The 18785-nt window shown below is 41.2% G+C and overlaps 1 pseudogene; it reads right to left on the bottom strand.

Moving 5' to 3' along the window:
- Positions 1–18785, bottom strand: part of LOC140719662 (tyrosine--tRNA ligase, cytoplasmic-like) — a 48591-nt pseudogene that overhangs the window by 10832 nt on the left and 18974 nt on the right.

The following is an 18785-nucleotide window of genomic DNA, read 5'->3' as shown; positions in this document are numbered from 1 at the left end:
ATTATGATATACAATTGAAAATTAATACAGTAAGGGAATTAACAGTGTATCTAGAGGCAAGGCCATATTAAGAAATTCTTAGTGCCAAATTTAGAGCCTCTAAAGTAAACTGCCTAAAAATAAGCTCAAAGTACATAATGTAGGATATCATGAGAAGGAATATTATCAAGCCTTCTTGATAAATGAAGTGTGAAAACAGTCACAGCTAGGAGATAACATTTGATATTAGGCAATAATAGTATGTAATGCTGAAAGTACCTCAGAAAGGTCATTGATATTTGCGGTGAAAGGGGGAAAGAATAATCTTTCATTAAAGAATGGATGGCACTGAGTATTTTTTTCAGTAAACAGCGAAGTGGAATTGTTAGCTTTCCTTGAGAAAGGAAAAGATATCCAAGAAAAATGAAGATTAATGTATTCTACAGAAGCTGGAATGTCAGCAAAGCTGACAGTCAGAAGAATTAAAATAGTCAAAAGGTCAGGGAAGTATTGCAGTTTCTCTAAGTTAGAATTGGTTTTAAGAAAGAAGATTATCACAAGTCAAAAGAACCCAAGCAATGAAAAGACAAAATTAAAACTATAAAGAAAAAGGAGGGAAAAGTAATTTAAACTACACTTCTAGACAATCAGGGAAAGTGAGTCAACTAGCAGCACTAAACCATGCAAACCTTTCATGGGTCTGCCAACATTGATTCACTAGTGAGTTCTGTTCCAATTCAGACTGCCGAGGCTTTCATGTGTCAGAACACTGTAAAGTGGGCAGACTAGAATAAACCCTAGTATACGAAGCAGCATAACCATGCCCACAAGCTTTACTAACTATCACAGCTGTCTAGAACTTTGTTTGTACAGGTCAGACCAGACCTGGGAAAGTAAGCCCATTTATTTGAAAGTTAAGGAGATGAACTTGCAGGGTTTCCAGAAGCCTTCAGCTTTGGAGCATAGCCTGCCAAGCAATGAAACTCAACCAGCAAATTTTGGACTTGTGTGTTTGTGTTCTGAACTTCCAGGCAGTTATTTCAGGTGAGGAACAGGGTATAAATGCCTATTTTACTAAGTGGATATGCATATATTTCTGTATAACTGTATTCTTAGCAAATTGAAAAACAATGGAACTGCTTCCTTTCAAAAACCTTCCAGACCCGAGACAAAATGACAGGAAAAAAAAACTGGCTGAATCGAAAGTTTGCTACATTTGCAGTATTTTCTGGATCTATGTTCTCAACTTAAAAGCTTAACTATGCTTGAAAGTAAGAACTTTTCATTTTTGTATACAGGATACGACCAGGAATCCGTATCAGATATAACATGGACAAAGTATACTTCTTGTACCTAACACTTCACAACCACAATACTGATCTAATATAGCAGTCACTTGTTTGTCCCAGCAACCAATTATTAAAGGCAGTGCCATATACCTGATAGAAAGGTAAAGAAGGGGCACATTTCAGTGATAGCTAGAAGTCCTCTGTGCTTCTAACTTACCTTCTCCACACTGATAATCCTTCCAACTCGAATATCAAGCCTAGAAGGCCTAATGTCATCATCATCATCAACAGCTGGTCCTTTGGGAGCTCCCTCTGGAAGTTGTATTGGAGAAAGGCAACTTGAAAATACACACCTTTTGTTAAGATTTGTTCAAAGTTATGCTCCTTCAAAAATAATACTGGCAGAAAATCATTTCTATAAATAGAGAACAGGAAAAAACTGCTGGAAGACCTCCGTGGGTTGAGGAGCATCTGTGGACGCAGAGGGATAGCTGGTGCTTCAGGTCAAACTTCTGCGTCAGGACGAAGAGTGGCAGTCGGTATAAAGAGGCGAAAGGGAGGGGTGAAACAGACTCATCCACCTAGCACTGCCCAACCCAGCAAGATCCTCCAGTAGCTTGTTATTTGCTCTGAATTCCAACAATTAAAGTCTCTTGTGTCTTCAAACTCATGCCTATGTTCCGAATCAGGAAGGGCTGCTCGCAGCGCCAATTGTTATGGACGGAAAATTATCCGACCAAGCAGGAACGTGGTATCAGAGAAAATGTACCCGCGACAAGAATGAGACTAGACCACGGATCACAGTATTACACTTGTTTATTGGTAAGGTAAAATATTAGCATAAATGACACTTCATTGCGGAAAGCGGCTTAGCTTAACTACCCACGGCTGTGCAACTGCCCTTTTCCCAATACAAGCAATACTTATCAACGTGTGGTTAATCCCACTCCCACACGACTCATACGGGGCCAGGAACAGGTGTGATGAAGCACCCACGCCAGCGAACGCGGTCTTCACCTGGGATGTTTCGTCCCCACCTGGGGTTCCTTCTGGTCTTGCTAGTTGTTGTCCTCTCCCTGTCGTCCTGCACCTCACAGCCCCTGGCCCCTTTATATATCCCCTTAGAACAATGAGAACAATAGATATCTTCTTAGAACAATGACATCCTGTACAATGCCTCTACATGCCTACACGGACAAGGATATCCTGTACAATGCCTCTACATGCCTACATGGTACAGTTACCACAGGACAATATAGAACGCGTTGCGGTTGACGAGCTGGGACCGATTGCATTGTCCCATTTCCTGGCCCGACGCCATCCATTCTGCTACATTAACAACCCACTACCCCACCAAATACCACCTGCTCAGTGGGACAAGTCCCACAGTCTTTTCCTACAATACAAGGTCAAACTTCTGCGTCAGGACGAAGAGTGGCAGTCGGTATAAAGAGGCGAAAGGGAGGGGTGAAACAGACTCATCCACCTAGCACTGCCCAACCCAGCAAGATCCTCCAGTAGCTTGTTATTTGCTCTGAATTCCAACAATTAAAGTCTCTTGTGTCTTCAAACTCATGCCTATGTTCCGAATCAGGAAGGGCTCAAGACAAAAATGCTTTCACTTTTATTCTTCAGCTTTGACTTGCAGAAATGCTCCAATGAATCCATTACATTCTAGGCATATTAGTTGAAATTAATCATAAGGCTGAGATATAATGAGGCTGACATTGGTCTCTTGTGATGGTACTAAATGAACATTAGGAATTCACATGCACTTTTACCCCCCCCCCCCAACCAATTTCTCCTCAAATCATTTACTCACCCGATTCTGGGTCTGCAGGCTCCTTCTTCTATTATACCAGGTGTTATTATTCTGTGTTTAAATTCTAACAGCTTTCAATCAATCCCTTCCTCTGCCACCAATTAATCACCTCTCCTGCCTATCCCCTCCCCCACCCCTTGATCTTTCCTCTGATTGGTTTTCCACCCTCCCCCCCACCTTCTTTATGGGGCCCCTGCCCCCTCCTTCTGCAGTCCTGACAAAGGGTCTCGGCCCAAAACATTGACTGCTCATTTCAACGGACGCTGCCCGATCTGCTGAGTTCATCCAGCTTGTTTGTATGTGTTACAATTAACTTGTTTCCTTCCTGTTAAACAAGGCAAAGAATCAATTTGACTAAAATCTACTCACTTGGTTGCTTCTTAGGCACAGGATAAGCTTCTTGGATTAGTTGTTGCATCTCTGGAGTCTGAAACTTCTTCCTGATTGGGTCCAACAGCTTATTTAACATGACTTCCACAGAATCCTTCAGGTCCCCAGGATGGATAGTCTGAGGAGAAAATGTTTTAATCTATTAATACACATAAATACTAACTAAAAGTGGTTATTCATGCAAGTAACACTGCACCTGCCAAACTCTAAACAGGAATTAAATTGCAGCTTCAGGAGCAGTAGACATCAATGAGCAAGCTTCACAGAAGGTTGGGTCTCACACAGTGAATGGTAGGGCACTGAGGAGTGTGGTAGAACTAAGGGATCTGGGAATACAGGTCCATAATTCATTGAAAGTGGTGTCACAGGTAGATAGGTCATAAAGAAAGCTTTTGGCACTTTGGTTTTCATAAATCAAAGTATTGAGTACAGGAGATGGGATGTTATGGTGAAGTTGTATAAGATGTTGGTGAGGCCTAATTTGGAATATTGTGTGCAGTTTTGGTCACTAACCTACAGAAAAGATGTAAACAAGTTTGAAAGAGTACAGAGAAAATTTACAAGGATGTTGCTGGGTCTGGAGGACCTGAGTTATAAGGAAAGATTGAATAGGTTAGGACTGTAATCCTTAGAATGTAGAAGATTGAGAGGAGATTTGACAAAGGTACAGAAAATTATGTGGGGTATAAATAGAGTTAATATAAGCAGGTGTCTGAGGTTAGGTGGGTCTACAACCAGGGTTAAAGGTGAAAGATGAAAAGTTTAAGGAGAACATTAGGAGAAACTTCTTCACTCAGAGGGTCGTGAGAGTGTGGAATAAGCTGCCAGCACAAGCGGTGCATGCAAGCTCAATTTCAATGTTTAATAGAAGTTTGGATAGGTACATGGATGGTAGGGGCATGGAGGGCTATGGTCCTGGTGCAGGTGATGGGAGTAGACAGGTTACATGGTTTTGGCATGGACTAGATGGGCTGAAGGGCCCCTCTGTGCTATATTTCTCTGTTGTCTCCTTCTATAACAAGCATAAATTAAGTATTCAAAACAAGATATATCCAAAGTTATATCTTGAAATACCACAAAGTAACAAGTTTAATCATCTTTGTTAATATTACAGGAATTAATGTTAAATTACTTGATCACGGAAGTCACTTTCAAGTTGATCATATTTTACATAGGTCTTCTTGCCACCCCACTTTTCATCTCTCAAAACTACAAATTCTGAAAGGGAGCAGAAAAAAATACATTTTATTGCAGTTGAACAGAAATAAAACTAGTGTTTAAAAATAAATAATGTATACATCAACTATCCTCTAAGTCAGGGGTTCCTGACCTGGGTCCACAGAACCCTTGATTAATGGTATTGGTCAATGGCACAAAAAAAGACACTTGCTCTAAGTTTTGACTGACATACAATATTGCAATAGTAAATCCCTTTAGTCATTCAAAATTAAACTTCCCGTTCCTCCAGTCACAGGTGCAATACAAAGCATATAAAAAGCACAATAGGAAAAGTGGGCCTCCATTCAATATGAAATTGGCTGAGCTACCTTTGATTGTAACTCCTTTTCTGTACCAGTTTCCCATAGCTCTCAATTCCTTGATCTTTCAAATATCTACAGACAGCTTAATACATCCAATAATATGGCCTCCGCCACCCTCTGGTGCTAGGAATTCCAGTAATTTGTTACCTCCCGAGAGAAGAAATGTATGTGCATCTAATTTTCTCCCTTATTTTTGCTGCCATAACCCCTTGTTTGTGACTCTTCCACCATGAAGTCATCTCAATATCCACCCTGTTAATTCCATTCCGGATATTGTATGTGAATAAGGTCATCTCTTCTTCTGAATTACAAATCCAAACAGTCTAGCCTTTCTGGCTAGGATATAATAACTGAAGCGCAATGGCAACTTTCTGAATTCTGTGAAAGACTTGGTAAGCGACATAGTAGTCCAGATTTCATGAGGAAATGTTGAGAACATTATCAAGAATTGATTAATATTATCTTGTGTAACTGACACCTACATCAGTGTTTCTGTAAATGTGAATGTGGCAATCAAGGTGTTGGTGTAGATGGAGCCTTGATGGACAGTGTGCCGAAGCTGTAGTTCATTGGAGCAATGACTCCTCTTTGGGTAGGGAAACTGTCCAAGGATCCTGCGCTGCGTGGGAGTAGGCATAGCAAAAACTCTAGAGGAAAACAATTCCAATGAATTTTGGGAAAATGATCTAAATTTTTTAAAACATCAGTGCACCAGATGCATTTAATTTTCTAAAAAACTAATGACAACATTTTAATAATTTGTAATGGTTTTGTGGGAGCAGGTGGTGGATGATTGTATGAGCAATTGGTACGCGTCACAAATCCTGACTGGGTGACCACTGAAGTCAAGCAGACAATCTCTGAAGAGAATTGGTAATGGCTGGGGTCTCCTGTCTTGTAAAAAAAGGAGGAAATGGCAAACCAATTCTGCCAAGAACAACATGATCATGGAAAGACCATAATCACCCACGTTATATGACACATCACATAACAACGAATGAATAGTTTTTAGAAGTCTGAAGCATTCAGTTACACTTCCAGCTGAATTGAAGAGTAAGAATGTTTCTGTGAATAGAAGTTTTTTTTTAATGAAAGTAGCTCACTTTGATTGCACTGTATGAACTTCTTCTACATCTAACTAGGACCCTGCCATGCAATATCAGAATAGGGTCCCACCCACCAACCTTCAAGCCAAGATTTTATCAGGCAAGTTTGTAAATCTTTCTGGCAAGTTGCAAATTCTACCCTATTGCAATGCAAGTACAGGAAAGTGCACAGAGTGGAGGAGCAAAAAAAAAGTACTTGAAAGATAAGAAAAGGAAAAATTAGAAATTTATTTCTGGAGTTAGAGGAAGCACTTGGAGATATGTTGCATCTTAGATCACCGCCAACCACTTGAACAATGCTTTCTGTACATTGGAGATTTACTGCTCCCTGGCTATTCTTCAAATTGATACTCATGTCCCAAAAGGAGTAGTGTCAAATGTTTTTGGAAATTAAATAATGGCTGATCACTATATCAAATGCACTTATCAATGTTTGAACCTGCTGTCCCATCTCACTACATTTTACATCAGTCTTTATTGTGAAAGATACTAGCAGTATGCCAGAAATTCGACTGTGTCAGAGAGGCAGAAGTGAGTGTAGTTGCCGTTACTAAGGAGATCACTTGGACCAGATGGACAATACCCCAGGGTTCTGAAAGACATAGCTGAAGAGATTGTGGGTGCATTAGTAATGATCTTTCAAGTATCATGAGATTCTGGAATGGTTCCAGAGGACTGGAAAACTGCAAATGTCACTCCACTCTTTGAAAGGGAGGGCGGGAGGCAGAAGAAAATAAATTATAGGCAAGATAGCCTGACTTCAATGGTTAGGAAGAAGTGGGAATCCATTAAGAATGAAGTTTCGTGCTACTTGGAGGTACATGATAAAGTAGGCCAAAATCAGCATGGTTTCCTTAAGGGAAAATCTTGTCTGACAAACAGAGGAAATAACATGCAGTATATATAGACAGAGTCAGTGGATGTTGTTTACTTAGATTTTCAGAAGGTCTCTGACATGGTACCACACACGAAGCTACTTAATAAGATAAAATTACAGGAAAGATACGAGCATCAACAGAAGATTGGCAAAAGCCAAGAGATGGAAAAAAGGGGACCTATTTTGAACATACCAGATTCAGCAATCAAACCTGAAGGCTTCACCAATTCACAACTTGGACTGAACTGCAGATTCAGAAAAGGCAAAAGATAGGAGTGTGTCTTTCATGATAAACTCGCTGTGGTGCTCGTACCACAGGGGGATGTGTCATACTCTAGTTCCTCCAACCTGAAACATCTCATAATTAAGTGCCAACTGTTCTATTTAACAAGGAAGTTCTCCCTGATCGTTACCGCAAATGGCCGACTGTAATCAGACATGAATGCATCTTGCCATCAACAAACAAAAAATAGTCCACCCTGACACATTTCAAATCATAGTCAAGGGACTTAAATCAGGCTTGTTTGAAGAAATCTCTGCCCAATAACTATCAGCATATAATCTACACCACCAGACATCCCAACACACAAGACCACTGCTATACTACGATAAGGAATACCCAACGTTCCATGCCCAGACCACATCTTGGGAAATCTGATCACTTGGCTGCCCTTCTCCTACCTGCACGCAGATAGAGGCTAAAGACAAGGCTCTTTAGCTCTAAGAACAACAAAGAGGTCTTTGTGGGAGGCAGTGACAGGATTGCTTCAAGTCAGTGAACCGGAAAGAACACACCACGGGCATCATGGACTTCATAAGAACAATCGTGAACTAGTGTATCGCCCACTAAATCATTCAGGCTTCCCCATTCAGAAGCCCTGGATGAACCATGAAATCTGCAATCTGCTGAGGGCCAGATCAGTGGCACTCAGGTCTGGTGACCAAGATACAAGAGGTCATGTATGATATCCAGAAAGCCATCTCACAGGTAGAGTGGCAATTCCAGACTAAACTTCAATCATTGAAGGATGCTCAATAGCTGTGGCTGGGCTTGAATGCTATCACCTCTTACAAAGTGAAACCAAGCGATATAGGTAACAAGGTTTCGCTTTCAGATGAGTTCAATGCCTCTTATGCTCACTTTGACCATAAAAACATGGAGGAATCTCCATGAACTCCCACAACCCTTCAGTGACCCTGTGATTTCGGTCTGAAGCCGACATGAGAACATCCTCCAGGATGGTGAACCCACAGAAATTATTCTGCCCAGATGACGGACCTGTCCAAGTACAAAAGACCTATACTAATCAACTGGCTGGAATGTTCACCGATATCTTTAACCTCTCACTTCAGCAGTCTGAGATACTCACCTGCTTCAAGCAGGCTTCAATTTTACCAGTGCCTAAGAAGAACATGGTAACCAGCCTCAATAACTATTGTCCACTGTTATGTTTTGAGAGGTTGGTAATGAAACCTTTTAACTCCTGAATGAGATGTGACTTGGATCCACTCCAATTTGCTAACCACCACAACAGGTCCACAGCAGATGCCATTTCATTGGCTTTCCAATCACCCCTGGAAAGCAAAGATATTAGGATGCTCTTTATCAACTACAGTTCAACATTCAATGCTATCATCCCCTCAAAACTAAACAATAAGCTTCAAGACCTTGGCTTCAATACCAGCTTGTGCAATTGGATCACTTGCAGACCCCAACTGGTTCGGATAGGCAGTAACATCTTCACCATGATCTGCATCAGCACAGGTATGCTTAGTCTCCTGCTCTGCTTGCTTTACAGTTATGACTGTGTGGCTAAGTGCAGCACCAATGCTATATTCAAGTTTGCTAACGGCACTACTGCCATAGGCCAAATCAGCATATAAGAGGGAGACTAAAAATCTGGCTGCCAGAGAGAGCTGTGGAGGCCAAGTCATCGAGTGTATTTAAAGCAGAGGTTGATAGGTTCTTGGTTAGTCAGAGCATCAAAGGTTACAGGGCAAAGGCAAGAGAATGTAGTTGAGAGGGATAGTAAATCAACCATGATAAAATGGCAGAGCAGACTCGATGGGCCAATTGGCCTAATTCTGCCCTTGTGCCATAAGGTCTTATACACTCCACACATTTGAATCTTTTCCAGAAAAACTACATAGAATATTTAATGCTGCCAACATCATTACTCTTCACAATTTCACCTCCCTCTGCATGCCCCATAGCCCGTACAATACTTTCTCAAATTTCCTTCATTGGTTACTCTTACATTTAATTTCTCCTCATGACTTCCCAGTTAAATATTTTGCTTCCTAAAGCTCTCAGGTGGCATGGTTGCATAGCTGTTAGCACAACCCATTCCAGTGCCCTTGACTGGGGTTCAATTCCCAATGCTGGCTGTATGAAGTTTATACGTTCAATGTGGGTTCCCTCCAGGTGCTCCCATTCCTCCCACATTCCAAAGACATACAAGTTAGGGTTAGTAAGATATTGGCATGCCATTTTGGCACCGGAAGCATGGTGACAATTGCTGCTTGCCCTCAGACTGTTCTGGTTGTTGACACAAATGACACATTTCACTGTATGTTTCGATCTTTAAAATCTTTAATCCTTAATCTCAACCCTCAATCCTACTCTAATCAACATTTTAAACCTTTTGATCTTTTAATTGATATATTTTCTTTGGAAATGTTTGGCAAATGGCTTGACTCAATTTGTTGTACAAGGCTGGCATTTGCTAGGTAACGCCAATGGCATTCTGCATGGCAAATTCACTGCCCATGCAAAGTGGAAATGGCACAATCTCTATTATCGTTCAATCTGGACCAATCCTTAACCAATCAGATAAAGTGACTGTGAAAATAGCATTCAGTTCTGCAAGTACAGGGCAGTGATCATCTTTGGCCAGAAACAGAAGTATAACTTATTCTCACCTCCATACAATGGAAACAAGACATGACTCACAAAGGACAAAACACCATTGTTCTCCACATTGCCAGGTTCACAGAACGCCTTTTTTAACTTCTTTTTTACATCTTCCCTGTTGTCAAGCAGATCAATTTTGGATTCCTAAAAGCAACATTTACTGCATTATCAAAGAGACTACCAAAGCAATTACATTCAGTATTTTGTGTCTTTTGCTTTACTTTTCGTATACAAATATGATAACACCACTATCTTCTTCTAAAATTTCTGTTACATTTCTGACTTGTTACAGAATCAAATTCTGGCTTAACAGTATATAGACTGATTACCCATTCAATGGTTTCTATCTTGTGAGATCCTAGGAATTTTTTTCTAAGAATCAAGACATTAGCAGATATTCATACCACAACATCCATTTTCTAAGCATTAAGGGCAATTTGAGTGGCATGGTAGCATAGTGGTTAGCACAACGGTTTACAGTACAAGTGACCTGGGTTCAATTCCTGCCACTGCCTGTAAGGAGTTTGTTTGTTCTCCTTGTGACTGCCTGGGTTTGCTCCTGATGCTCCGGTTTCTTCCACGGCCCAAAGGCCTACTGGTTGGTAGGTTAATTGGTCACTGTAATTGACCTGTAATTAAGCTAGGGTTAAATCGGGGGTTGCTGGGCGGCATGGCTTGTAGGGCCAATTCCATGTTGTATTTTAATAAATAAATAAAGTTAAACATCACTGTCTTTCCTACTCTCTCCTGACATAGATGGAAGCCATTGAATCCTTCAGGCTTATGATGCAGTTTGGAGTGAACACATTAATCCCATTCCCCAAACACATCAGGGTGACACCTAGAGAACATGATCCCCATTAGATACGATATCATTAGCCTGTATCACCTCGGAGCCATTACTTTCCCTTTCTTGTTGAATTTTATTCTTATTTTTGGATGACGATCTAGTTATGATTTATAACAAGCCATGGGCATTTACAATTTTGTTTCTCAATTAGTAAAATTATCCAGAACAATAGAAATTGAAATCAAGAGTCAATACCTCTTCTGAGGAGCTCATTTTCCCTCCAGTCAGACCTGGGACCATAGGGTTCATTAAATGAATACGCTTGGAATACCCAAGAGCTGGAAGGTACTGCAGAAAGAACAATTAAGAGTTAAATACATCCAGACACTGCTTGAAGATTTTAGCATTCTGCAACCAAAAGTTGGTGTCCACCTGAACTGAGAGGAGGACTGATAATCTTAAAAAACATTTGCATCATCCTGACAACATTGTTTAGAAAGCTTTATCGTCACAGTATCTCTGAAGATTACTAATAGATTACTTACGAGTTATGTTTAATCCTGTTAAATTTTATAAAGTGGTAACTCTAGATTTAGATGATCAATGAAGTTATGTAATCTAAAGAGTTGTCATTCAGATCTAGCAAGATATCAACATTAATAGCATAGGGTATCATATAGTAATTCCATGTTTAACAATGTGATCAAAAACTAAGCCAATGGATAGTCTCAAAAGTACAAGGAAAATGCAAAGAGAAAGAAGTTGTTACATTTTAGACATTACATTCTATAAATCAACAACTACTGTGCATTGAATTAAGTTATTTAAATTTTACATTTTTATCATCATTTGCTTGGTCTTTGAAGCAACTGAAGCAGCAGCATCTTGAAGCAATAACATAGGGAGGGAATATTCAGTGTTTTAAATGAATCTTTAAAATTGCATTTTCCAAGAAGATATTAATATTTCTAAAGATTTAAAATATATGCAATTAATAACCTATCCAGACATCTCCAGCTGCATTACTCATAACATTGAATGCTAGTTCTGGCAAGACCAACAGACACTTGGTCTCATAAAGCACAGAGCATTACAAATTACTTTAGATCAAGTAAAATAACTGAGGTATTATGCTTGTAACATTGGAAACACAGTCATCAGTTTACATATATCAAGTTTCCAAAAAACAGCAATATTATGTTAGTTGGAGTTTATTGAGGACAAAGCTTTATCAGGGCACCAAGAATCACCCATTGTTTTTAGGTTTTATTGTGGGATCCTGGTTTAACATCCTATACGAGAGATGCCAGCTGCAGATGGTGCAGCAAATCCCATCCCTCTAAATCTTGAACTAGAGAAATAACCTAGATTATAAATTCAGATTTCTATGACAAGATATTCTTAATGTAACTGAACAAAAAAATGCATACTTTTCCAATAAAGTAGATACAAAAATTTCCTGTTGAACTCAGCTGAAAATCAACAGTACTGCAACACAAAATTTGCAATGCTCCTGTGAAAGGACACCCCCCAAATATCATTCTGTAAATAATTCTAACTTTTAAAGTGGAAGTTGAATTCTGGGATGTGCTTTTGCAACCTAATATTTACAGAGTTGTTCTGGCGCAAGAGGACATTCTCGTCTTTGCCAGTTCTAAGTAGATCATTGGATCTGCTCTTACACCTTTGCAAACCAAATTATTCTCCAAGAAAGAGATGCTGAACTTTTCTTCTGCCGGCTCCATCTCCGAGCTTACTTCTTTGACAAGGACTCTCCTACCCCCACCGATGACCCTTTCTCCTGTCTTCAACCCTCCTCCTCTTCATGGACACCCCGCTCTGGTCTTCTGCCTGCTCTGGATCTCTTTATTGCTAATTGCCAACGGGACATCAACCGTCTTGACTTCACCACACCCTGTTCCAATTCCAACCTCACTCCTTCCGAACGCTCTGCTCTCCGCTCCCTCCGCACCAATCCCAACCTCACTATAAAACCTGCTGATAAGGGGGGAGCTGTTGTTGTCTGGCGTACTGACCTCTACCTGGCCGAGGCACAGCGACAACTCTCTGATACCTCCTCTTATTTACCCCTTGATCATGACCCCACTAAGGAGCACCAGGCCATTGTCTCCTATACCATCACCAACCTTATCAGCTCTGGGGATCTCCCATCCACTGCCACCAACCTCATAGTTCCCACACCCCGCATTTCCCGTTTCTACCTCCTACCCAAGATCCACAAACCTCCCTGTCCAGGTAGACCTATTGTCTCAGCTTGCTCCTGCCCCACTGAACTCATTTCTGCATACCTTGACACTGTCTTATCCCCCCTTGTTCAATCTCTTCCCACCTATGTTCGTGACACTTCTCATGCTTTGAATTTTTTAATGATTTTAAGCTCCCTGGCCCCCACCGTCTTATTTTCACCATGGACGTCCAGTCCCTATATACCTCCATCCCCCACCGAGATGGTCTCGAAGCTCTTCACTTTTTTTTGGATTCCAGACCTAACCAATTCCCCTCTACCACCACTCTCCTCTGTCTAGCGGAATTAGTTCTTACTCTCAATAATTTCTCCTTTGGCTCCTCCCACTTCCTCCAAACCAAGGGTGTAGCCATGGGCACCCGTATGGGTCCCAGTTATGCCTGCCTTTTTGTTGGCTTTGTGGAACAGTCCATGTTCCAAGTCTATACCGGTATCCCATCCCCCTCTTTTCCTTCGCTACATCGACGACTGCATTGGCGCTGCCTCCTACACGCATGCTGAGCTCGTCGACTTCATTAACTTTGCCTCCAACTTTCACCCTGCCCTCAAATTTACCTCGTCCATTTCCGACACCTCCCTCCCCTTTCTTGATCTTTCTGTCTCCATCTCAGGAGACGGCCTATCTACTGATATTTACTATAAGCCTACAGACTCTCACAGCTACCTGGACTATTCCTCTTCCCACCCTGTCTCTTGCAAAAATGCTATCCCCTTCTTACAATTCCTCCGTCTCCGCCGCATCTGCTCTCAGGATGAGGCTTTTCATTCCAGGACGAAGGAGATGTCTTCCTTTTTTAAACAAAAGGTCTTCCCTTCGTCCACCATCAACTCTGCTCTCAAACGCATCTCTCCCATTTCCCGCACATCTGCCCTCACCCCATCCACCCACCACCCCACTCGGGATAGGGTTCCCCTTCTCCTTACCTACCACCCCACCAGCCTCCAGGTCCAACGTATAATTCTCCGTAACTTCCACCACCTCCAACGGGATCCCACTACCAAACACATTTTTCCCTCTCCCCCTTTCTGCTTTTCACAGGGATCGCTCCCTATGCGACTCCCTTGTCCACTCGTCCCCTCTGTCCCTTCCCACTGATCTCCCTCCTGGCACCTATCCTTGTAAACGGAACAAGTGCTACACCTGCCCTTACACTTCCTCCCTCACCACCATTCAGGGCCCCAGACAGTCCTTCCAGGTGAGGCGACACTTCACCTGTGAGTCGGCTGGTGTGGTATACTGCGTCCGGTGCTCCCGGTGTGGCCTTTTACATATTGGTGAGACCCAACGCAGACTGGGAGACCGTTTCACTGAACACCTACACTCGGTCCACTAGAAAAAGCAGGATCTCCCAGTGGCCACACATTTTAATTCCACGTCCCATTCCCATTCTGATATGTCTATCCACGGCCTCCTCTATTGTCAAGGTGAATCCAAACTCAGGTTGGAGGAACAACACCTCATATACCAGCTGGGTAGCCTCCAACCTGATGGCATGAACATTGACTTCTCTAACTTCCGTTAATGCCCCTCCTCCCCTTCTTACCCCATCCCTGACATATTTAGTTGTTTGCCTGTTCTCCATCTCCCTCTGGTGCTCCCCCCTCCCCCTTTCTTTCTCCCTAGGCCTCCCGTCCCATGATCCTTTCCCTTCTCCAGCTCTGTATCACTTTCACCAATCACCTTTCCAGTTCTTAGCTTCATCCCACCCCCTCTGGTCTTCTCCTATCATTTCGCATTTCCCCCTCCCCCCACTACTTTCAAATCTCTTACTATCTTTCCTTTCGGTTAGTCCTGACGAAGGGTCTCGGCCCGAAACGTTGACAGTGCTTCTCCTTATAGATGCTGCCTGGCATGCTGTGTTCCACCAGCATTTTGTGTGTTTTGTTTGAATTTCCAGCATCTACAGATTTTGTGTATTATCCAAGTTATTTATTGAGATACAGCGCAGAGTAAGGAGTTTGTACGTTCTCCCTGTGGTTTCTGTGGTAAGCTCTTCCAGCCACAGCAGCCAGCAACCCTGGATTTAATCCTAGCCTAATCACAGGACAATTTGCAATGACCAACTAATCTACCAACCAGTACATCTTTGGCCTGTGTGAGGAAATCTAAGCACCTGGAGGAAACCCACGCAGTCATGGGAAGAACGTACAGGCAGTGGGTGGGAATTGAACCCAGGTTGCTGGTATTGTAAAGTAACCACTACATTAATGTGCCTTAATAAATTTCACATCCAACCTACTCGCTCAACCTTTCCTCATAAGACATGACAACAATATGACAAGCACAGTTAGACATTCAATACTCCAACTGCTTAATATTTCAAATAACTGTAAATATTTTGATAACAGAAGTACCTTTTCTGCAAAGGTGAATATTTTCCTCTGATCAATCCCACCAAACTGTGCATCAACCTTCAAATACTCTTCATCTAGGGCCTAAAAGGAGTGAGAAAATATTTTTAAAAAAACAATGTTAACACTTGGGATTAAAATAAAATAAAACTTTTAAAGTTTTCAATTAATGAAAATATTGAAGCTTTGAAAACAAAGAAAGCTGTTAATAAAATGAATTACTTGCCACACAAGATCATTTCAACATTTGAACAGGGCTGGCATCACAGGTTTATTTTAACCTAGGGCCCTATGGGTTTTTTTTTGTAATTTTTTTTATTGAAGTTCATCATCAAACATTTCCATAAGATGTATTTCAGACATTGTACACATATATCATATATATCACAAATCTCCACATAGTATTTATCTGAGGTATACACATAGAAAAGAGTGGAAAGAAAAAAACAAGCAAAAGGAAAGAACTATGTACAAGTAGGGAGTGATTTTTTTTTAAAAACAACAGACTCATTGATTTGTGAGAATAAAATCAGGCCTATGAGGCATTATGTAGTTAAACCATTTTTCCCCAGTATGAATCAAATTGTTCCAGCTTATGATTAACAGATGCTGTTATCTTCTCCATTTTGTAAATGTCCATTGTAATTTCCATCCATGCATTTAAAGTTGGGCTCTCCTGTGATATCCATTTCCTGGTAAGAGTCTTACCACCAGCCACCAACAGAATATTCATTAAATATTTATCTCTTTTCAACCATTCTTGAGGTATATATCCAAAATATAGGGTCTTACTCTCTAAGGGTATTTCACATTTAAAGATGTCTTGTAAGGCATTGTGTATCACCCTCCAATAGTCTTTGATAACAGGGCAGTCCCAAAAAATATGATATGATTTGCATTTTGATTTCCACAATTTCTCCAGCAAACAGGGAGGTTACTATCATAATGGGATTTCTGAGAGGGTGTAATAAAATATCTTATTAAATTTTTCCATCCAAATTCCCTCCATTTCTGTGAACTGGTACACTTCCATTGATACCTCCATATTATTATCCATTCTTCCTCAGATATAATTATCCCTCCTTCCTTCTCCCATTTTACTTTAATGTATGAAGTCCAATGAGTTTTAAGATTTGACAACTCCTTATACATGCTTGAAATGATTCTACTACCGTTATCTGAATTATACGCTTTTATAAATAGCTCTATCAAGCATGTACTTGCCTTTGTTACAATAAGCGTCTTATTAACATATTGTCACATCTGTATATACCGATAAAAACCTTGTTTTTCTAGTAAGTGTTTCTCTTTAAGCATTTCAAAACTGAACAGTGTTCCTTCTTTCATTATGTTGCAAAGAACTGTTATTCCTTTAGCTGTCCAGTCCTTAAACCTAGCATCCAATTTATTTGGTGTAAAATCCGAGTCATATCTCCCTCTAGATTATATTCTTTTATAGTTGTTTTCCATATTTTAAGAGTCAATTTCACCCATGGGTTATCAATAGTATTGATGTACCTTTGCAGGTTGTTATCAGCCAAAATTGCTTGTTTGGGGATGGGAAGTACCCGCTTGTCAATGTTTTTAAGCTGTGCTGCAAAATAATAATCTCTAAGAGAAGGTAGGCCCCATCCCCCCTTTTCCTTTGCTAATTGCAAAGTTTTGAGACAAACTCTAGGCCTTTTACCCTGCCAAATATACCTTGATAACATCTTGTTCCATTCATTGAATTGATTTTGATTAATCTCTATTGGTAGGGTCTGAAAGAGATATAACAGTCTGGGCAGTATATTCATTTTAATAGACTCAATCCTTGAGCCGGAGACTGAAAAAAGGAATCATGTTCCATCTTGCCATATCTTCCTTATTTTTTTATATAAAAAAAAATCTAAAAACCTTAGGAACACCACTGGGATTGTGAAACGAGCCCAGCAGAGATTGCACTTTCTGAGGAAGCTTAAACAGGCATCACTCCCCACTAACATCTTAACTACATTCTACAGAGGAGTGGTTAAGAGTGTGCTGACCTTTTGCATCACAACCTGGTACTCCAGCTGCAGTGCTGCCGACAAAAAAGCCTTGCAGAGGGTGGTTAGGGGAGCAGAGAAGGTTATTGGGGTCTCCCTACCTACTGTCCAAGACCTCTTTCAGAGTCGATGCCTCCAGAAGACACGGTACATCATTAAAGACCCCTCACACCCTCTCCATGAACTGTTTGTTCTTCTGCCATCAGGCAAACATTACAGGAGCATCAAAACTAAAACCACAAGGCTACTAAACAGCTTCCTCCCACAGGCAGTCAGACTGCTAAATAGCTGCTCTACCTGACTCTGCTTTGGACACTTTTAACTTGCACTGGACACTTATAACTTGTTTTTAACTGACATGTGGCTGTTGTGTTTGTTATGTTTATTATTTACTGTTGCATTTGTTATGTTATGATTGCACTGCTCCTGGGAAATGCTGTCTCATTCAGCCCTGTAGAGCTGATGTATGGTTAGAATGACAATAAAGTTTTTGAATCTTGAATAAAGGCTGATAATTACATTCTGATAATTTTGCCAAATCTTTTGGCATAATGATGCCCAAATATTTGAAAGACTCTGTTTGCCACTCCCAGAGATATCTACTTTCAGTTTCTCTTGGTGGGTTATAGTAATATGAAAGTAATTGGGTTTTATCTATGTTGATCTTGTATCCTGATAATTGACCCTATTGTTCAAAGGATTGCATCAACTTAGGTAAAGAGTATGTTGGTTGCCCTAGATAGATCAAAATGTCATCTGCGCAACAAGCCAATTTATGCTCTGTCCCTTTAATAGTAATTCCCCTGATATCTACATTTTGTCTGATGTATTGAGCTAATGGTTCCAGACATAATGCAAAGAGTAGCGGTGACCATTGTTATGATCCCAGCCCCCTCCATTGTGAGAATCACCAGAGCCCTAGTGAAGGGGGGGGGGGGGGGGGGTCAATGACCCAAGAGAAGAGAGAGATACGTGCGGTGTCCCTCGTTTCACGGCGAGGCCAAGCTGGCGCCGGTGGTCATTGTCTCGTGGAGACACCTTTGTGAATTGGGACCTGTACTACGTGTATACCCTCAGGGCAACGTGGGTGGAGAGATGGAGAGAGATTGCATCATCCCAACCTGATTGACATCTGAGACCCCGTGAGTTCAGATAAAAGAGGGGTTGTAAAGACGGCCCCCCAGACACACCAGAAGACACGCTAGAAATTCTGCGACAGCGTTTTAATAACGACAGCCGGTGGTGGGGTTCGTGTGCGTCTTTTCCTTGCCTGGGATTGGCAACCTCACCACGAGAGAACGGCTTAGCTACAGGGGAGGCCACCAGCGAGCGTCCATTCCCCAACGAGACAGAAGACGGAATCGAACTCCTAAAGGTTGGAAAAACCCGGCGGGTAACTGTTTCATTCAATCTCTCTCTAACAAAAGTGCAC

The sequence above is a fragment of the Hemitrygon akajei genome, chromosome 32 (assembly GCF_048418815.1).
Source record: "Hemitrygon akajei chromosome 32, sHemAka1.3, whole genome shotgun sequence".
NCBI lineage: Eukaryota > Metazoa > Chordata > Chondrichthyes > Myliobatiformes > Dasyatidae > Hemitrygon > Hemitrygon akajei.
Note: the sequence above shows the minus strand (reverse complement) of the source record. Positions and strands in the feature narration are given on the sequence as shown.